This window comes from Plutella xylostella, chromosome 3 (assembly GCF_932276165.1).
Source record: "Plutella xylostella chromosome 3, ilPluXylo3.1, whole genome shotgun sequence".
Classification (NCBI taxonomy): domain Eukaryota; kingdom Metazoa; phylum Arthropoda; class Insecta; order Lepidoptera; family Plutellidae; genus Plutella; species Plutella xylostella.
The window spans coordinates 6,248,230-6,270,172 of NC_063983.1; the positions used below are offsets into that span (position 1 = coordinate 6,248,230).

At 35.9% G+C, this 21,943-nt stretch overlaps 1 protein-coding gene and 1 long non-coding RNA gene across 3 annotated transcripts in view; one reads left to right on the forward strand and one right to left on the reverse strand.

Moving 5' to 3' along the window:
• LOC105386277 overlaps positions 1-21,943 on the forward strand; it is a 214,179-nt gene that overhangs the window by 17,534 nt on the left and 174,702 nt on the right. The window lies entirely within an intron of this gene.
• On the reverse strand, positions 13,284-15,349 carry LOC105387106. Its single transcript, XR_007266620.1, has 3 exons — positions 14,871-15,349; positions 14,449-14,590; positions 13,284-14,366 (listed from the first exon to the last, which is right to left on the reverse strand). It is a non-coding gene; the product is annotated as an uncharacterized LOC105387106 (long non-coding RNA).

The following is a 21,943-nucleotide window of genomic DNA, read 5'->3' on the forward strand; positions in this document are numbered from 1 at the left end:
CGCTACAAAAATATGACACTAAATAGTAAAAAAAAGAATTGGGGGTGGGGCCCCCCATACATGTAACTGAGGGATGAAATTTTTTTTTTCGATGTACATACCCGTGTGGGGTATCAATGGAAAGGTCTTTTAAAATGATATAAAGTTTTCTAAAAAACATTTTTCTTAAAGTGAACGGTTTTTGAGATATCAGCTCTCAAAGTCGTAAAAAGTATGTCCCCCCCCCTCTATTTTTATAACTACGGGGTATAAAATTCTAAAAAAAATAGAGGTGATGCATGCTAATTAACTCTTTCAACGATTTTTGGTTTGATCAAAGTATCTCTTATAGTTTTTGAGATAGGTTGATTTAACTGTAATTTGCTGCTACGGAACCCTTTGTGCGCGAGCCCGATTCGCACTTGGCCGGTTTTTTTATTTGTATTTTTTTTTGGTTTAATTCCAATTTATGTCGGGCTGATATTTTCTACATTAAAAACCGCTCCCTTTTGAAGGAGTAACTAATTGTTCCTTGTTTTTATACCAATTAATCATTTCCCTCAATTTCTTGCTCCGAAACAAAACCTCCGCTTCAATAAAGGAAGGATGAATTAATCGCAACTCTAGCCCTATCCATGTACAAATTCACTCACGGGCTCAACACGCAAATTAACCCTTTTATCCAAAGGTTCAAGGATCAAAATAGGACGAGGTCTAGCGTCTCGTTATAGTCACTTGTGGTATCTGCTAATTTCCTAAATGTCTCTTCAATAGTAGTAAAGGAAACAATAATAATAATAATATGACATATTTATTACAATTTCATTATGTATTTTTATGTATTTGTGTATATAGGTCACCCACTCACTTAATCAGACAAACAATCTGTCTCGTTTTTACTTAACTGGTCATTGGTTCTCAACGGTGTCTATGAATAGTCTATTAGTATTTTCATACGCATTTAAAAAAGGAGCGTTGGACGTCACAGTCCTGACCTGGCGATTATCTACGGCTGGACGCGGGGGAGGCTAGCGGACCGGAAATTATGACGTCATTTGTTTTTACAGCGGCGTCAAGTTTCCACAATAACAAGCCTGTCAAAAAGGCAAACATGGCGGCCGAAAACTGCGCCAAATAACCGGCTAGTATTGTTAATCTCAGTGTGGCGTTGAATTTTCCGGCGCTGGTATTGATTTTGAACAAACGCCTAAAAAAGGGGTGCTATGAATTTCACATGTGAATGGATTTTACCGCGGTTGTATCTGATGATGAAATACATAAGTTGTTAGGCAGAATATGGATATTGTTAAGTGAAAATTGGTGTACTGAAAATTATATATTATATTTATATATATAAAAAATATATTTATAACGGATTTTAATGTAGGACAACGCTTCCAAGCTGTAGTTAGTTGCCGATGCTTATAATTATAAATTGAATTTCATCTTTCAAAATTCTATACCATATTTACCATAATATATATATTTACTATAATACCATAGGTACCTATATAACAGCTGAGAACAAAGAACGCCCTAGGGATATATAAAAGGAAGTTTAGTGCTCTCTTTGTATGATGTAAGATACTTCAATATTCACTATGCACTCGGAAAATAATTTATGAAGGTAATTGTAAAACTAGCTTTATTTCGTTTTAAAGGTGTTCCCGTTGAAGTTCCTGAATCATATTTTACATTACATTTTTACAGCCATCTGAGTCGATGAAACAATGAGTATATTCTTCCAAAAAATGTTGGCCTTTTTAAAATTTAAAATCTCAAAAAAGATATAAGCGGACATACAAATTGACACCTGAATGCCCCGAATCAGGTAGATTGTATTTTAAATTTGTGCCTTCTATGTTGTAAATGAGGCACTGTATTAGTTTAAATGCACAATTATTTATCAAAACTTCTGTTAGGAATAACACACATTCTCGACTAGCACCAACACTAATTTATATTTTCCTAGCAAATAAAGTGTGCTATGAAAGTGCTACGAGCCACGCCGTAGTAGCTCGTTAACATTTATGTCTATGTACTAAGACTTGTCATAAATTTCTACGTGGAAAATTACAAAATATAGGATTCATCTTAAAGATACTATTTGTCTTACAAAGTAGTTTAAAAAGAGCTAGTTGTTTCAACGCAGTAAAATTTAATGTCATTCATATCAAACATTATTCTGACTTCGTTGTTATAATATGTATTTACTACTGTATACCACATACAACTCTATAAGGCTTAAACTGAGACATAATGGATCTTGAACCCCACATAATGCTTGAAGTTCAACCCATATAAATGAACATATTCATCAACTATTACGAAACTTTTTTTTTCAACTATTTTGACTTTCAACTATTACGTAAACTTTTATAGTTTTCGCCAACCTATCAAACCTGGGCGTCTAGTAGGTACAAGTTTCATAGTTTGTCGAAAACTAAAAAAAAATACGATTTCTCAAATTCAAAGTGGCGTCTCTAGTGGAAACTTTCACGATACTTTTGACAGATAATGTATGCAGATGACAGAAGAAAACCAAAAGTTTTTTTGTTTATGTCAATTGCAAAACCTGTACTAGACGAACTACGACATGAAGCTCGACAAAGTCAAGTCCAGATATACATAGAAACCAAACAGCGATATTGCAACGCGTTCTATGTTGCAACCCAGCAGCCAATTGGCACCTTTATGATGTGTATTGTGTGGTCGACACTGTTAGATGTTAGATCACGGAGGTTATTCTCTAAACAGTTTCACCACTACGGCAGTGTTGCTACAATAACGTATTTACCAGAACATAACCACTCGGTTATATTATTATCAACTGACGCTCTCACTGTTAGATTAACATACAATTTCAAACCAATCAGTATATTGTACGTGGTAGGTTAGATATACGGGGTAGGCAAAAGTACATTGCTGCACGCACTCTGATGTTATTATTTAGAATTATTAGACAGTAGATTATAATAAATATGTGTCGTAGGATAATTGGACAAATCGTATTTTCAAATTGTAATTTCACGTAGGTACCTATAATAATTGAGAAAATAGAGCTTATATTTTTAAATGTTACAAAAAAAATATTTTTGTGAAAACACGAGTGGCCTCAGTAAGATTGCGAATCATTAGCTTATAAGTACATAATATTATTATAAAAACTGCTGAAAAGTAATACTTCAGTACTTATTTGTTATTTCTCAGTTTGCTTTTATCACAGTGTAACAAGAATATGTATATCAATACATATTGAGAGAATATTAAACGAAATAATAATTATTTTGTCAGCTCTTCCCACTAAACCCTTCACGGTGGAGTGAATATTACAGAACGGTTATATTCTGAGATGTAGGTAAGTACCTACTTAACACTATTTAGCAAGTAATTGCTTCAGAGAAACGGTTATGAATTCATTTGACAATTTCTTGATGTATAGCTTCCACTTTGATACTGAATACTGTTAATATTCCCGGTCTATTGAGCTACCATTCATATATTAAAATTACGAATTTCCTAAAGGTACCGCACAATCAATGTAGGGCATTCATGAAATAGTTGGTCATAAGTATATAAAGAATATGAAGCGGAATAAGTGATAATAGTAGTGTTTTATTTTATTTTATTAAGACTTCAATTCATAATTTATAGGAAAAATAATCTTAGCCGAAATATAACTAGACCGAATAGTGTAGCATTATAATATACCTACTATAATTTTGCACGGATTTGAATTCGAAATATGACAGAACTCCGCCCAATTTTAATAAAACTATTCAGGATTCATATTTTCGCTATTATTTCATGAATACCAAATAGCCAACAAACAGAGTAGAAGAAACCCAAACATTGTTGTACAAATATACCTACAACTTGTAGACCTACAAACTTTCACTTGTGTTTTTTTTATGTAGAGAAGCGAAAAGTATGTTGGCAAAGAAAAAGGCTCCGATAATCAAAACCAACAAAAGAGAGGCTAGACACAATTTACTCGGTACTGTGTTATATTCGAACTTAAAGGTGGATACACACTGCTGTAACTTAACATTCATCAGTTACATTACACGCATTCAAAGAATAGGGAATATGCATTTAAAAATAAATAAATAAATATGTGGGGACATCTCACACACGGCCATCCGACCCCAAGCTATGCAGAATCTGTGTTATGGGTGTCGGACAGCTAATATATCTACACAAATACATAGATAGATATATACTAAATATAAATATCAACACCCAAGACCCGAGTACAAATATCTGTCTTTAAACAAATATCTGCCCCAGCCGGGAATCAAACCCGGGACCTTCGGCATAGCAGTCAGGACCACTAACCACTACGCCATTCGACCGTCCAATTTGATTCAAATAAAGGTCAAATATTATTTTTATTAATAAACATGGTTATTTCAAAATTATGCCTCCATCAATATTTTGCGTTGAATTTGTTTAATTACTATAATAAAGCAATGTAAATCTATCGAATAAGAATATTAAAAAAATACATGTATATTCCCTATTCCCATGGTCACGCCTCGCCCGTACGATCCATGAACACTGTGCACATGAACAAAGGATTTCAAGTATGGGAATTCCTTTCATTGCGTGTTACATTGGATGCTACGATCAGATTCTCCTTTAAAGCGGCTTCAAAGGAGAATGGCCATTTCTCTATGGCGCCATGACCCGCCAGAGCAGCCATTGAAGAAACATATACTGATGTGTAGCCCATGACTACAGTATATCCTGCTGTAAAATGTATTATTATGAGGCGTGGGAAAACGAAGATATAGGTGCTGAAAGATCAAGTCTTTGTACTGACTAGATGTTTCCCTCATACTAAGTTTTTTAAAACGTGGTGTAGATTTTTTAAAAATATTTTTCCCTCATTTAGAACATCTTTATCATGGAATAAAAATAGGTTTGGTTAGTGGCTGCAAAGCGGGTCAGATTTGGCCATTCTCATTTGCTGCGGTCGCACTGCCATTGTTGCTATGTTTGAGCGTCGATCGATGAACTGACGCGCGGCTGCGGCGCGGTTGAAGCGTTGCTATCACTCGCTATACAGGGTGTTGCAAAAATGGTATAATAAGCCGAAACCTACATGTGCAGCATGTTATATCTAAGCCCGAAATTGAAATCAGAATTTCAAAATTCGCCAAAAAAAATATTCATTTTCCATGGAAACTTTGTTGGTCACGTGAAATTTTTATATGGGGAATTACTTTTTTTTCGCCAATTCTGATTCGATTTTCGGGCTTAATGTTGCACATGTAGGTTGCGGTTACAAAGCAGTGCAACCACAGCACTGCGAATATTAAACTCTAAATTTGAACGCACCCTTAGAATCAGGACCTGTGAAAGGTTTTACGATTTTTCTGCGTTTGGGTCGACTTAGATCGCATGCCGGCGCCATTAGTGACGGAATGAGGGGATCCGGCGGGACTGCCGAAATCTGAAACTGAGTGGGTCCTGCTAAGTACCTAACGTTTCATTTTGATTTCCTCTTGATTTCGGTAAAAAAACGGCAGTTGTGAGAAATGAGCTTAGGATTTTAAATAACGATGAGTGAAAACTTGAATAGATATTCAAATAAAATCGAATGAAATATTGATTACAAGCTGTATCCGTGAGCTTCGCTTCGCCTTAAAAAGTTTTCCCGTGAGAATCACTCACAAACTAAAATTGTACAATTAGGGTAACGTAACGTACCTTGGGACGCTTGTACCTCGGGACATTGATTGTATTTTAAAAACCGGCTAAATAAACACATTAAAATTCTACCCTAGGCATAGTATTTTACTCGCTTGGCAAAACTAGTGAGTCTCGTGATCATACCAGCATCGAGTGTGTGGTGAAGACAATATGAAGTTTTTTGGAGTCAAAAGTAGCTTTTGTATAGTTTTTGTGTTGCTTTATCTCATTGAGGCATGCTGAAAATAAAGTCATGGATGTCACGTATAACTTTTCAGTTATTTAATTTTATGACATGGCAATTATCTGAAAGATTCCTATTAATTAAAAATAAAGATATTTAAATTTTGGTTAAATATTGCTTTTTTGTACCTTGGGACACGATTAAATTTGTACCTTGGGACACTGTTTCCTATGGCTTTGTACTATGGAAAATGCAAACATCTAAATAACGCCTTCATACTTCAAATATCTCCGGAACCCAATCCCGCGTATACAAAGCTCATACCGAAATTGTTTATATGCAGATTACACACCGCTAGTGACTTTAGATAAGACAAGGATTATGGCGTTATGTAATATCCACTCTTTGTATAGTATACTGCAATACTGCAAATTTTCATACATTTTATCGAAGGTAAACTAGGTATCTAAGCGCCTATTTCACAATGTCTGGTTAGTGGCTACCTGTGAGATAAAATACATGCTGTCACTCTCTGTTATAATTTTTTTACAGTGTCAGCATGTTTTTCACCTCACACGTAACCAGACATTGTGAAACAAGGCCTTAGTGTGTCTTTTTTTTATTTGTATTTTTTTTTGGTTTAATTCCAATTTATGTCGGGCTGATATTTTCTACATTAAAAACCGCTCCCTTTTGAAGGAGTAACTAATTGTTCCTTGTTTTTATACCAATTAATCATGTCCCTCAATTTCTTGCTCCGAAACAAAACCTCCGCCTCAATAAAGGAAGGATGAATTAATCGCAGCTCTAGCCCTATCCATTTACAAATTCACGTACGGTCTCATCACAGCAAATTAACCCTTTTATCCTACGGTTCAAGGATCAAAATAGGTTGAGGTCTAGCGTCTCGTTAAAGTCGCTTGTGGTATCTGCTAATTTCCTAAATGTCTCTTCAATCGTAGTAAAGGAAACAATAATAATAATAATATGACATATTTATTACAATTTCATGATGTATTTTTATGTATTTGTGTATATAGGTCACCCACTCACTTAGGGTGGATTCGTCCAAACATCTCGTTACACGAGAATAACTATACCGGAATAAAATTTATACGCGAGTAAATATCTGGGATAAGTACATTTGCATTCTACCAAGTTATACCATGATTAATTGAATGAACGAGGAAGGAAACTATACTGCAACTAAAATAAAAATAGCTGCGTTTTCAAAGCATGCAATAGAAATGGCATGCCAACTTAGTTTGAATGGATTATAATAGTAGGAAATTGTTTATGTTTTAATATTTTATTCGCTGTTGTTATTCTGAGAATTTGCCTTTTAACGTACTTTTGTTTATGATTTGACAGATGTGTTTATATGTCATTATGACGGTTTTCTAATCAGCTGATGTGCTGCCGCCATTACAAAATTACTCTCGGATAAGCTCGTTACACGGTAAATTTTGGCGGTATAACATTTTATTCTTGGGATAAGCTACTTATCTTGGTTTCAGGTTTGGTAGAATGCAAAATCTGCTTACTCGCGAGTAACTGGTAGTTTACGAGTCTCGAGTAAAAAGTTACTCGACTTTGGTCGAATCCGCCCTTAATCAGACAAACAATCTGTCTCGTTTTTACTTAACTGGTCATTGGTTCTCAACGGTGTCTATGAATAGTCTATTAGTATTTTCATACGCATTTAAAAAAGGAGCTCTGACGTCACTGTCCTGACCTGGCGATTATCTACGGCTGGACGCGGGGGAGGCTAGCGGACCGGAAATTATGACGTCATTTGTTTTTACAGCGGCGTCAAGTTTCCACAATAACAAGCCTGTCAAAAAGGCAAACATGGCGGCCGAAAACTGCGCCAAATAACCGGCTAGTATTGTTAATCTCAGTGTGGCGTTGAATTTTCCGGCGCTGGTATTGATTTTGAACAAACGCCTAAAAAAGAGGGGTGCTATGAATTTCATATGTGAATGGATTTTACCGCGGTTGTATCTGATGATGAAATACATAAGTTGTTAGGCAGAATATGGATATTGTTAGGTGAAAATTGTTGTACTGAAAATTATATATTATATTTATATATATAAAAAATATATTTATAACGGATTTTAATGTAGGACAACGCTCCCAAGCTGTAGTTAGTTGCCGATGCTTATAATTATAAATTAAATTTCATCTTTCAAAATTCTATACCATATTTACCATAATATATATATATTTACCATAATACCATAGGTACCTATATAACAGCTGAGAACAAAGAACGCCCTAGGGTAATATAAAAGGAAGTTTAGTGCTCTCTTTGTATGATGTAAGATACTTCAATATTCACTATGCACTCGGAAAATAATTTATGAAGGTAATTGTAAAACTAGCTTTATTTCGTTTTAAAAGATTTTCCCGTTGAAGTTCCTGAATCATATTTTACATTAAATTTTTACAGCCACCTGAGTCGATGAAACAATGCGTATAGTCTCCCAAAAGATGTTGGTCTTTTTTAAAAAATTTAAAATCTCATAAAATATACAAGCGAACATATATACAATCTGACACCTGAATGCACGGAATCAGTCAAATTGTAGTTTAAATTTGTTCCTTCTTTGTTGTAAATGAGGCACTTTATTGGTTTAAATGCACAATTATTTTACCTTCGGTTAGGAATAACATACACTCTCGACTAGCACCAACACTGTAGATTATATTTCCCTAGCAAATAAAGTGTGCTACGAAAGTGCTACGAGCCACGCCGTAGTAGCTCGTTAACATTTATGTCTATGTACTAATTGTCATAAATTTCTACGTGGAAAATTACAAAATATAGGATTCATCTTAAAGATACTATTTGTCTTAGAAAGTAGTTTAAAAAGAGCTAGTTGTTTCAACGCAGTAAAATTTAATGTCATTCATATCAAACATTATTCTGACTTCGTTGTTATAATATGTATTTTACTACTGTATACCACATACAAACTCTATAAGGCTTAAACTGAGACATAATGGATCTTGAACCCCACATAATGCTTGAAGTTCAACCCATATAAATGAACATATTCATCAACTATTACGAACAAAACCACTGAAACTGCGATACCGTGAAAATGTACTGAATATAATAGAGACCTAAATCAACTGGGCTCCGGATTTGTGTATCGGATAATATTAATCCATACAATGTAACACTACATTTACAATTTAAGGTGCTATTTCCTAGTAATTGGATACAATTTCAGAATTTCATACATTTCCTGTAATATTATATAGACAAAATAATTAAGGACTTTGTAAATGTACCTAACGGTCCAATGACTAATGACAATGCCTCTTTTGAATTAAACATAACCTAACGTGTACCTAAACCTATCATGTATTTAGGTATCCATAAGGTTCAGCCCAGGTGTTTTAACTTTTAACATTTTGTTTATCACAGCATTAAATTTGATTGACACATTCACGAGCTATGAAAAAGTTCCAGTGAAAATGCGAAATTGATCCTAAACGGAAAAAAATACTAGCAACTCAGTGACGCTGTCTGCAATATTGCAATACATTTAACAGCGCATTAGAATATTACCAACTAAAAATATCCTAACTAATATTATAAATGCGAAAGTAACTGTGTCTGTCTGTCTGTCTGTCTGTCTGTCTGTCTGTTACTCTTTTACGCCAAAACTACTGAACGGATTTGAATGAAATTTGGTATACATACGGTCTAGACCCTGGGAAAGAACATAGGCTACTTTTTATCCCGGAATTCCCACGGGAAAACTTTTTAAGGCGAAGCGAAGCGCGCGGGGACAGCTAGTAAATTTATATTTAATTCAAAGCTGAGTGATTTATAGCTATGTATTTCAAAGGTACCTATCTAAAATTGGCATTAGATAAACATATAAATATGTAGGTACTAATGAATTATAATTTCGCATGCAGAATCTTCAGTATTGACGCATTGAGAATTTCCTAAAGCGTTAGAAATGCTTCATTACACCGCAAACATGGGTATTGAAGCCGTATTATTGACATTGTAGCGATTCCAAGGCGTTTTCATACTTTTTAACTGTACATTTGCAATTTACCGAGGATGCCTTATTGCCTCTCAAACTCAAAGGCTTTTATTCATCGTATAGTAAAGATAAGAATTTCTGATGAACGGATTTTTATAACAAACTACTCTCCGCTCTCTTTTTATCTTTAAATCCACCTTTATCTCAAAAAACAATCATTTGGAAAGAATTCAAAGGTAAATGCCATTTTCACGAATATGCCGCCACGAAATCTTTCATTTTCGAGATTTTATTTTTATCTTACAAACAAAACGACATTCATTGGCTCGGCATAACTATCGTTTTAAAATCGGCGGTTATACCTGAATAGCTTGATGATCCATTTAAATCCAGGTTCCATTACTGCAGCTGATATTCGACTGTAGTTAATTGGAATCCACAGTTGAATGCTTTACATACCTACCCTTTTACATGGTGGGCAGAGATGCAGAATAATGATAGTAATTGCAACACACTGGACTCGCGAGTGGATTTGCTGGAGCAGCGGCTCACGGAGGGGACGGGCTCGCGGCTCGAGGCTGTCATAGCAGAATTGCGACTGGAGCTCAATGAGAAAGACCAGGACCTGCTTGAAAACGATGTGGAGGTGACAAATCTTCCGGAGGAGAACGGGGAGAACCCCATGCACCTGATACTGTCAGTGGCATCTAAGCTCGGGGTTGACCTGCACGAGTCAGACGTGGTGAGCGCGGAGCGTGTTGGTGCGAGGAACAGGTGGAGCCGGGCGCCGGGCGACAGCGGGGAGGGCGCGGGCGCGGGGGCGGGCCGGCCGCGGCCGCTAGTGGTGCGGCTCACGCGACGCGCGCTCAAGGATCAGCTGACTGCAGCTGCGCGCGTCCGCCGCGGGGCCACTTCGGCCGACCTCGGCCAGTCCTCCGCGCCGCGCCCCTTCTATGTCAACGAGCGACTGACCAAATTAAACCGGAATTTATTTCGTCAAGTCCGGGAGGCAGGAAGAAGTCAGTCCTGGAAATACACCTGGACCAAAAAAGGTCGTATATACGCGCGTAAAGGCCAGGACACTCCCCGCCAGTGGATTCGCACTTTTGACGATATTTCTCGTGTGTTTGGTGTACAATCTAAATAAAAAATACTTTCGGCAAACGTTAATACATAAAAATTACTTTGCATTTGTTTTTATGCACGCTAACTATAGGGATTCATTTATGAACTGTCTACTCTTTAATATTACAACTAGGCTACTTACTAAATATACAACTCACTGTATTATAACTGTTTTCTCTGTGTTTTGTGATTACTTATGGACCGGTTACTGCTGGTATTTAATTTTCAAATACATGTATTTTATAATTTGTTTACTGTCTAACTTATACACATACTCCAACTCGCTACATTACTACAAAAGCATATACAATTACAATTATTACACATATTATATACTATTACACTCAGGTAGCAACAAGAAGTACTCCTACTGTACGCGTCACACAAATTACCTTTATAAATATATTATACAGATACACCATAACATTATAGGAATAAACAACACAACATATAAAACTTTTTATATACCGCACATAGCTACCCATAGTACTGTGAGTATCTGCAATGTCTGCCCACACTGTCACAACTGGTCAATACCTAACATGCCAAGTTTAATTACACACATTCTTTACCAGCGGTTCCAACTTTTTATTACCAATGACAATTAAAACAAAATCACTTTGCATTGGTCTTTTTAACGCGGGCTCGCTAGGCACCGGTCATGACGAGCTTATTGCCACTGTGCTCCGCTATGACGTGGACATCATGGCCATTAATGAAACCTGGCTCCGTGAGGGGCAGGACGACCGTGCCCCGGTCATACCGGGCTACAGGCTGCATCACACGCCACGTCCTCGAGGACAACGGGAGCGAGGGGGAGGGGTAGGTTTTTATATAAAAACTGGTATAAAGGCACGATTCCGTACCCACCCCACCGCGACAGGTATTGAGCAAATGTGGTTGAGTTGTACCGTCAACACAATCAAATTGTTAATTGGTACCGCTTACCGACCTCCGTGGCAAGATTGCAACTCTTTTTTTGACGCCCTGACAGATTCTGTAACTTCGTTTGTAGACTACGATAAAACCATATTGCTAGGGGATTTTAACATTAACCTATTAGGTACCAGTATGAATGAGAGCAAAGTGCGGCAACTCTGCGACTTTGTGAATAGTGTAGGCCTAGCCCAATTGGTCACTGAACCTACGCACTTCACCGATAGTAGCGAGACACTGATAGATGTTGTGTGCGCGGATACCGAGGTCAGACGACTAAACGTTGAGCGTATACCCACACTGGGAAAACATGCATTTATAACTGTAGACCTCAATATTAAAAAACCCAAGCCTACTCCGAAATGGATAACATACCGGCCTTTAAAAAATATTTCAATGGACCAATTTAATAGTGACCTAAATTCGATTCGCTGGGAAGATATTAAAACATTACAAGATGTAAATGAAATGGTTGCCGTATTCACTGACTGCTTGATCAAGTTATTCGATCTCCACGCTCCCGAGCGAACTGTACGGATAAAAACTTTCAGCTACCCCTGGATTACTGACAACGTTAAGTATATGATGAGCTTGAGAGATGCAGCGTATAAAAAGTTTCGCGTCGCAGGCTCAGATTCAAACAAAAAACACTATAAGGACTTGAAAAGTTTAGTTACAGCCGCTATTCTCAATGAAAAACGAGCTTACTATCAGTCCAACATTAATAATAATATTAAAAATTCATCCACTCTATGGAATAATCTTAAAAAAACAGTTATGCGGAGCCATAAAAATACAGTACTCCCAGAACATTTTACTAACCCCGACGAAATTAATCAACACTTTTTAAATCTTCCCGGTAATAACAGTCTAAATTTATCTAATATTATTTACTATGAAAGCAATAAACACAATCAACATAACTTCAAACTACAAACCATAACTGAAGAAGTAGTCAGCGGGTTAATTAAAAAATTTAAATCAAATGCACTAGGATATGATGGAATATCACTGGATATGCTAATCCTCACACTTCCACGCACATTAGACATCCTTACTTTCATCATTAATCAATCCATAACTTCATCAATTTTCCCCGATCAGTGGAAAATTGCATTAGTAAACCCTATTCCTAAAAAGTCAGACCCAACGGACTTTAAGGATCTCCGACCAATTAGCCTACTATCTACCCTATCTAAGATACTAGAAAAAGTAGTACACCACCAAATGTCCAATTATCTCGAACAAAACAAGATCCTTCCATCAGTGCAATCCGGATTCCGCAAGGGTAGAAGTACAACGACAGCACTCCTAGACGTGGTGGATAACATTCTCGCATCCCAAGATCCACCATACTGACACTACTCGACTTTTCCCGCGCTTTTGACACGATCAGTGTCCCGCTACTGCTGGCAAAATTGACATATTATGGTTTTGACCCCAGCACGGTGAGATGGTTCTTTAGTTACCTAGATCGAAGATCCCAGATTGTCAAGTTGAGAAAATCTGATGGTACAACTATTTTATCAGCGAATTATTCAGTGACCAGGGGTGTGCCACAAGGATCTATCCTAGGACCTCTACTATTTATACTGTACGCCTGTGACATCGCTTTGGAGGTGAAAAACTGTAGTTTTCATGTCTACGCAGATGACCTACAAATATACTTGTCATGCCCCCCACACGAGACAGAGCTAACATGTAAGCTCATTAATGAGGACTTAGAGCGGATTACAACCTGGTCTAATAATAACTCCCTTCACCTTAACCCGAACAAATCTATGTATATGATAATTGGTACCAAAAAGCAGGTCAAAGATACCCTAGCAGAAAACCCTAACATTATACTAAATGGGACGGTTATTGAAAGGGTTACAGAAGCGCGCAACCTGGGTCTTGTGTTTGACAGTAACCTACGTTTCGAGAAACATGTTATGAACATGGTTACAAATTGTTTTTACAGACTTAAACTTCTGTATAACATAAGACCGTACATCGATGAAGCCCTCCGTATACAGTTGTGCGAATCACTGGTACTATCTAAATTGAACTATGCCGACACTGTATATGGACCGTGCTTACTGCGTAAAACAGAAAGGTTGGTTCAAAGGGTGCAGAATGCCTGCGCTCGGTTCTGCTTCAACATTCCCCCGCGCACTCATGTAACACCCTTTCTAAATAGGTCAAACCTGCTGAAGATTGCGGCGAGATGGAAGTTGCACCTGGCTACTCTCCTCTTTGGCGTCGTGAAGCATCAGTCGCCAGATTATCTGTATGATAAGCTGAACTGGGCGCGCCAACACCACACCATCAACACGAGGGCCTCCACGTATCTGATGCTCACCCCCAAGCACAAATCAGCCATGTATCGGCATAGCTTTAAGTATCTTGCCAGCGACATCTTCAATAATCTCCCACCCCCTATACGTGGTCTGAAAACAATTTACACATTTAGAAAACGTTATAAAAATTATTTACTAGCAGTTCAAAAGGCACAACCATAATTTCACTCACTTGAATTTTATCCACGATGCGCAAGGTAGGATTTCGTTTGCATGGTTGCAGGCCCATTCCCATCATTGTCTGCTACACACACACGTTCATCGTTCATAATATTCTTCTACACGCTTTGACATTTCATTTTAATCCTTGGAACCTGAACAATAAAGTAGTGAATTATAGTTAACAACACTATTCTAAAATTTTAGTACTTATGAATATATATGTACCTAGTTATTATTTATTTATGTATAATACATATGAGTTATAATTATCTATGTATACATACACGTATTTATCACACAACATGTTTTTGATAACTTTCACATACCATTATTATTTCTCACTACAAATAACACAAAACACACTACCAGTTCAATGGCTTAGTAACCTATACATATTACATAACTACATGGTATTGATAAGTAGGCACTTACCGTAATTCTTAATGTTATTTATCATTATTGTTTCTTTATGTTATTATAATGTGTCGTGTTTCTGTTCACTTTATATTGATATTAATTAGTGTTATTATCTCGTTTTTATTATTTGTCTCGGTGCGCGCGCGACACGTGTGGCCGGCTATGTGTGCCGCTCCTGCCTGAAAGTAGATTTCAGGGCGAACGCGCTCCGCCATGTCGTCGCTCGCGCACTTCACTTTGTTTTTGTTTCCCCCGTGTTTTCGTTTGATTTTTATTAACTACCTACGCGTAGTGCGTCACTATAAGGCTTCCACTGAAAACCAGCGCAGTGTCCTTTAAACCAACCAAAGGCGCTGCAGTAGCTGAGTGGACACCGTTTTGACGACGACAGCATATTATTTATTGCCTATCACCAATACTTATATATATTTTTTTTTTTTCTCATTATTAGATTTATATACTTATATATATTTAGATTGATTAGATTAAGTACCTATTATATATTTCATTCCATCTTTCTTTGTAAATTAATATTGCTGTCTAAGTCAAATAAAGTTTTTCTTTCTTTCTTTCTTTCTTTCTTTCTTTCAATATTTTATATAAGTAATGAAATCAAGTGCGGTAACAATAATATAAAATTTTTCATTTATTTATTTGTCCAGCATGGGAAAATACATATAGACTAATTAAAAAAAAAACATTTTAGGAAACACCAGAAAATATCATAATTCTATCTTTCGGAGTATTTTATTCAAAGGCTCTACGCTACGCTAGTCTTAAAAAAACACTTTTTTTGCAATTCGCTCTATCATGTGAGTCAGCCAGCCGTAATATTGCGTTTTTGTATGCAAATTTCTAGAATATCTTCATCGAAAAACCGAAAATATCTAATATATTTCTTATATAACGCTACTTCTATGGTTTGGTGTTTAAATATATTTAATATTAGAGGAAATATACATTAACATAAGAAATTAAACATAAGGTTTAGGTTTAGGTTCTTTATTTCATAATTATACATTACATGTCAATTCTTTTGTAAAGCTACATATAAACATTTTTTTACATAAGCGTAAAACATCAAAATAATCGTGAGTCAAGTTATAATAATTAATTAACAGGTCAAAGATTCAAATAATTCTATATAAAATGTCAATTTGTAAACGTCATAAAAATAAGATTAAATATGTCATAATTAAAATAATCTACTTAGGTACCTACTATACCTAATACGAATTTTGATTTAACCAAATTATCTAAATACAAATTCTATTTCTAGTCTAGTCATAATGTGCTAGTATCATATAGTTAGGTTCATAATTATTATAACCCATGTTTTTCATTCGTAGAGTAACTTCTCCAAGTCTATAATGGACAACATTTCATTTTCTTTACCCTATATTTTTAATAGCTATTCGGAAAGTTTATAAAAAATTAGAGGGGACGTATTTTTTTATTTTGTATGTACATTAATTTTTGCATGTTATTTTTAACTTTAAAGTTAATTATTTTAAAACCGGAAGTGACATCACATAATTTATTAGGCTCAATTTTTATTTTTGTCTTTTGCCTTAGTCTCAAAAAAAACATAAATGACACTGACAAATGACATTTAAACTTTGTTTACATGCCAACCAACAAATGGGTCATTTTCAAATGTCATAGATATCTGATGATAAAAAATAAGCAGAAGCATTTATTCAGCTGTGTAGGCGGTGGCATGCTCTGGAACATATTATATAGAGGTCATCTCTTAATACGTACGAACCATTTTATATGATAAATTAAAAAAAATTGTCAGAAAGTGTAAGAACAGAATTTATGAAAATGACCCAAATAAACAACAACGACACGATAAAACGTCAACGTCAATAAAAAATGAAAGTGACAGTTACTTTGTTTTTAAATCTATAGGCTTTGATCATCAAAATACATCGCACCTGATGCATGACGTCATCAGCACTTTTTGACTATTTTATGATTTTCTCGAAAATGATACATCCAAAAAATATAAAAACATTTTTTTTGTGGCCTTTAGAGCTAAATCTCGAAATGGTTTTCGATTTATAGCCGCTTTAGTTTTTTGAAATGTTGTCCATTGAACTAAATTAATACTTTAATCTTTGAACCATGACAACATTGCTTTACTTTCATTTTAAATTTACTCTCGTACCTATCTTTTCAAGTTAATTCAAAGCTTACTTAGGAATTTATATTAGCTTCTAGCAGTCACTTTGTTTCGACTTGAGATCCTCTAATTGCTTTTTGTTGAAACAATGCGGCCTTTATTAATGTTCAATTTTATTATTGCTGGGATTATAGACCTAGTCTAAGAAGTTTTGAAAATTTTGATATCTTGAGTTTGTATTTCAAATAATGACTAGGTGAGGTAACAAGCAAGTTATTAGAATGGAATGGTTAATTATGTTTACAGAAATCTTTGTCTAACTCTTTGTCCTAAAAACTGCGCTGCTATGAATATTTATTTATTTAACTCTTTATTGCACATAATATACCTATAAAGGTGGGATTAATGATAAAAGCATTTTCTACCAGCCGACCTACAGGGGAGGTACAGGACAAATAGTAAAAAGAAAAGCCTTTTTTAGGTATATTAAGTCCTTTGACGACAAAAATGTAACTATAGCGTGGTTGTTGTACCTTTCTCCCTCCTTCATTCTTGCAATTTTATGTTCTCATTCCGGAATCAGTGAAGGCTTTCAAAGGCGCTTGATGAAAAAGCGATTAATTAGTTCTGGTGCTGGAACCATTCTTAGAACAATTTTCTAATGACGAAGGGAACATTCTCGAAGTTTACGGAGTAACCCGAGCTGAGAACGTGAGGTTTATCTTGTGTTTTTTGTTTCTCCTAACGGGAAAAGAGGAGTGTATTTTCGTATGTAGCACACATACCCTGGCGGCCTATTGTTGATAAAAATATAAATATTTTATAGAATGTTTTTTTTTGCTATTTTCAGAGTTGTTATCCCTTATGCATAAAATAAGATGCTTTTCGCAAGGTAGCCTATGATTGCTGTTTCTACTGACAAAAACTACAGAAAAACGCCTGTTCAAAACAAAATAAGTGGCCAAGCGAAATAAAGGCAAACTCAACAATTTGTTTTGTTTACAAATTGTAAGAGATTAAGACCCAGACAGCTTTCTTCCCAGTTTTAATGGAAAAGGATAGCGTAACTTTCAAAAAGGGAATCTCAGGGAAAAGGCTGACTGCTCTTTCTTTTTCTGTATCCAGGTGTTATTCAAACTTTTTGCGAGCCAGAAAACGGCCCACGAACTTAATGTTCCGGGCCTATTCATTATCGTTTGTACTATTTTTTGCGTTTTTGGTGTCTTGTAATCAAGAAAAACGGTCTCTGTTCTCCCCTAAGATCTTGGTGAATTTAAAAAGTTTCAGATTTGAACAGATGCAAAAGTTCGGGTTTTATAAAACATCGGCCAAGTGAGCCTCAGAAGGCAGTAAGGCAAAAACACAAAGAATGTAGAAACTACATGTGCTAGTTCTCTCACGATGCTTTCTTCCACCGTGAGTTTTTCGTATTATTGTACTTGAAAATAATTCATAGGAATTACACGCCAGGATACAAATCTTCGATCTACTAGAAATGCCTTATCCGTTACACCACAAAGGCTCATGGTATATTTAGACCTATTCCAATAATCATGAACTGCTTCACATAGGCCTTCCTAAATTAATAAGCGTAGTTTATTATACCTATCGGTAAAATCCACACGCCTTCTGCATAAAAACACGGGGCCCTGTTATTTATAAAGTACATTTTGCTTGCTAACGTGAAAAGGTTTTAAAAGGTTAAACTTGTTTTAACTTGGGACACGTGTAAGCGTATAATTATGGAAAATAAAGCCTGAACACACGTTTCAGGCGGAGCGTATACACAGAATAAGAGCAGCATATTGTGACACAGCTACAATGCAATATTACTTTACTCAACATGAGATACAGCTTTTTACCGACTTTTTCAGTAAGAATTTGAGATTTGATACAGTCGCGTTCAATGAAATAGTTCCAGTGAAAATTGCACCAAATTGTTCTTAAAGAAACGGATAAGGCTAGCTTAAGTACGCTATCTGCAATATTGAAGTACATTCAATTTTAACAGCGCATCAGAATAAAAATAAGCAACTAAAAAGAAGATATGATTTTTCGTGTTTTTTTTTACACCGGTGTCCTTATACGCATATACAACAGTTGATTTCCAACGGCCGAAAACTACATTAAGCGGTTGGAAACAAGTGCGCTTTCATAGTATATAGAAACACAAGGCTAACTATATCTTAATCGCTTTATTTATAGCCTAAAAAATGTCTGATTCCGGTATTACTTCAAAATTGGTATTAACTTTCAATACCGGTATTGAAAAAACGTAGATTTGAATTTTTTGAATAGATTTGATTTGAACCTATTGCGGTATTGCATGCCCTAGCAGGCATTGACATTTAACAGCTGTTTTTTTTTCGCGATTTCATGGTTGGTCCCATAATGAAAGTTGGTCAGTATGACTAGGAGAACACGTGGTGAAAATATTATGCGCGTCTCCAAAATCACCCTGGTATCCTAACTAATCCTAATCCTAACTAATATTATAAATGCGAAAGAAACTGTGTCTGTCTGTCTGTCTGTCTGTTACTCTTTCACGCCAAAACTACAGAACGGATTTGAATAAAATTTGGTATACATACGGTTTAGACCCTGGGAAAGAACATAGGCTACTTTTTATCCCGGAATTCCCACGGGAAAACTTTTTAAGGCGAAGCGAAGCGCGCGGGAACAGCTATCCTAACTAATATTATAAATGCGAAAGTAACTGTGTCTGTCTGTCTGTCTGTCTGTCTGTTACTCTTTCACGCCAAAACTACTGAACGGATTTGAATAAAATTTGGTATACATACGGTTTAGACCCTGGGAAAGAACATAGGCTACTTTTTATCCCGGAATTCCCACGGGAAAACTTTTTAAGGCGAAGCGAAGCGCGCGGGAACAGCTATGTTGAATATGTTTTTCATTGCTCGTGAGTGTATTATGTAGCAACAACTGTACATTTGGCGGGCAGGTTGTTAGTATCTGATATCCTAAACACAAACACTGTGCAATAAACAACAATAACTATCGGCCAGTTTGTTTTGTTTCCAGCACAATATTGTCTAAGTGATATTATATTTCAATATCAACATTGAGAAGTATAATACCTCGTACGACCTTATTGGAAAACAATATAGCGTCTAATTGTTTCACAATGAAAATAAAACAGATACGATTTTTTTCTGAAATACTCGTATCGAATAAATAAATATCTGTCTTTAATAAATATCTGCGCTGGCCGTTAAGAGAACCCGCGAAATTCAGTGCTTTCAGTCAGTGCACTTATATGTATATGCCAACTTTAACTAACTAGCATCAAAGAATATAAAGAGAAAGATTATCAGATCTATGTCAGAAATTCCTCCAAATTTCTTTATTCTTGTATTCATGATCCAATTTGCGCGACTTTACGCACGTACCTAATGTCACTGAAACACTTTTCTGTGTTATTTTAAGTGGAAATATAAAGGAAAATGCTGAAACTCTGAGGATATTGAGTTGTTTTTTCCTCAAGCGACTCAGTAGGCGGGTCGTGTGATTGCCTCGCGTCTCACATTCGACAAATAGAGAGAATAAGTGATAAGATAATAAAGTGATGCCACGTCGTCGACACTTTCTGGTAGGTATAGATTAACTTCGATGCAAAGTAAGAGCTTAGTAGGTTTACCTATACAGTATGTTGCAAAAAGGGTATATGCGTGAATTTCCAAAACTCGTAGAACTAAAGTTGTTCAGAATAGCCCCCTGAGTCACCCTCTTTCGGCTTAGTAGACCCTTTTTGCAACAGCCTGTATAACGACTATATTTCCTGAAGCGGAAGTGTGAGATGGCTGTAATCTAAGAACTTAAAGATATCTTCGTGAGAACATTATTTCCTAAAGGTTGAAATAATGTCCTATTAACCATAAATAATACGGGAATGATATAAATAAAATATATCGAGCAAAAACAGCAGCACGGTTGTAAGTAAGTAAGTTGTGTGAAAGCAAGAGTTAACTAGGTATCATACGTACCTATATACCATGTAGACTACAGGAAATTGTACACACATACCTTCATTAACAGCTTCACATTAACCAGTCTTCAGAATAAATTCCTACCCACAATTATTGCTCTATTGACTCCATTGATTTATTCGTAGACTTCCAATAAGCGCCGTTTGAAAGCTGCCAATACCAGAATAATGGTCAGAGACCTTTGAGAGCGCTCACTAATGACTATTCGGTTAGCTATCTATCGTTAGTCGTAGGCGTATTTATTGCATTTATTTGCTGAAGTTGGAAACAGGTTCTATGAGAAACTTCGTTATTTATTTTCAGAAATTTAGTAAGTATACCTACCCTTTTTGCAACACCCTGTATAAGTACAAAATCTTACAAATGGCCCCAGCGTTATTATTGATGAAGGAGACCCGTGCCCCAGCAGTGAGGACGTGATGGGTTGTGATGATGAAACCCAGTAGTGCGCTGATGCTAACTTTATATTTGCCTTTAACGTACCCACTTCTAGTTTCACACATAGGTACTTAACTGGTTAAAATCATATCCGTCAAAACAATTTCCTAACTTTATAACTTCGTATACCATCGCTACTCGATAACTCTCAAATTTACAGAAATTATGATAAAGTTACGTACCAAAATTGATTAGATTACCCGCAAATTTTTATAAATGTATAAAAAAATTGTCTCATAGGCCGGTTAAAATTTGATACGAATGTAATTATTTTTTAAAAACTAGTACCTACTTAGTACATTAATTAGTAACCTTGCCTAAGGTTCGTCCGGTTTGTCTTATAGAAAGTCAAAGTTACCATAATATGATGTATAACTACTAGTATATGATCTGTACTACACATTTTGCGTGCCAATGGTACATCGTATCACTGGTATATACCTATCCAATATTGCGTAGTCGGCATTCAATGTGTTAAAGTATAATATTAATGTTATGATCTCGATCATTACTAC